Raw genomic sequence first — 1,640 nt, 5'->3', positions numbered from 1 at the left:
GATCGGCCCGCATTCCGTTCCCTGCGTGCCGGTCCCGCAGCAGTAGGGGGAGGGGGGGGCGTATCAACTTCTCCATGTAACAGACAACAGGCGGGGGCGGGGAGGGAGGCCCGGCACCTGCAGCACTTCCCCCACATCTCCAGCAGATGGCGAAATTTCCATATGAACCGCTCAGCTCATCATCATCATCATCATCATCATCATCATCATCATCATCATCATCATCATCATCATCCCGGTTTAATTAGGTACAAAAGGTTCTATTATTTTCATAATTTAATTAGTAATGAACCGATTAATTCATTGTTGAAATAATAGTCAACTAATTTCGTAACTTTAGCAGAGACACTAAAAAAATGCGACTTTTTTTGACCGTATTTTGAATTTTAATTTATTTAAATCATCCACCAACAGGTCGTTGACCACAGTGACAAAGCAAACACGGCATTTTTCCCTCCACATCTTTCTGGTGATAAAAAGCAGCACACGATAAAAACGACAACAATAATTACACAGCTGAAAGACCACAAGCATGAAAACCCAGGAGACCAAGACAACATACAGACAAGCGTCCAGCAAGGGCAACACAAACCGAGTCGGGACGTGGATCTTTAAAACTACAGTCACCGTCAGTGACCGGAACCACGAGGAGCCACCGCGGCCCGCAGGTTCACTCAGCGGATCCCCAGTCTCCTCAGAGATGTCTCCAAGTTCTTCTGACCATTCTGCTCTGATCTCATTGGGCTTTACTGTATTAAGCGATGAGACGCTATTACACATTTTTGAGATGAGACCTCTACATTGGGAAAGCGAACAAAGTCTCGAATCTGGAGATATTGGAATAGGGAGGATGGCTGTAAACTACATTTAGAGGAAATAGCATCAAAGGTAGCGAAAATACCATAAAGGTCACTAAATTTGCTTTAGCTCTCTGCCACTGGGCAAAGACAGGATCTAATACAGGTAATACTGACGTATTCTGTTGCGTTTCATTTCTTTGCGGTTTTATTAACATTCAGTTAATCCAGATCCGGATAAACATTTAACTTTTACTCTGCAGGGATAAAAACACGGACTGATGTGAAATGAAACCGACTTTTTTTGTCTCTTTAGTGGAAATATTGATGTTGATGAGATTTTCTCTAAAATAATAACCTTGTTCAACCTTTATAGCTCCACTGATGAAAATGAGGCTCTAACAAATGACAGTGAGATAAAATCCAACATCTGGTTTGAGGTGATTCCTCTGGAACCTGTTGGAGGAAAAACATCCCAACTTCAGAAGATGAGCTTTAACCTAACAGAGCTCTGTGGTTCCTCCTGTCAGTGTGAGAGTCAGGGTGAGGAGGCGCCATGTTAGGAAGAGAAGCTGCAGGATCTTCAGAACCAACAGGTCATGATGCTGGGCTACTGATTATCCCTCTGTCTGGACACAGGACCAGTAGAACCAGTTTAAAAGATAAAATGAATGGTTTTATGCCAGACATGGAAAACTGGGATGCTCTCCATGCCATGATGTTCAGGATTTAGGTCTCATGGCATCTCAAGGTGTCAACATGGCAGCCAGTGGGCTGAGGGAGGAAATACAGCTTTATTTTGTAGCAGTTCAAGAGATACCAGCTTTTATCGCTTCGCAAAAA

Source organism: Poecilia reticulata, linkage group LG6 (genome assembly GCF_000633615.1).
Source record: "Poecilia reticulata strain Guanapo linkage group LG6, Guppy_female_1.0+MT, whole genome shotgun sequence".
NCBI lineage: Eukaryota > Metazoa > Chordata > Actinopteri > Cyprinodontiformes > Poeciliidae > Poecilia > Poecilia reticulata.
The sequence above is the reverse complement of the archived record's forward strand: the minus strand, read 5'-3'. Positions refer to the sequence as shown.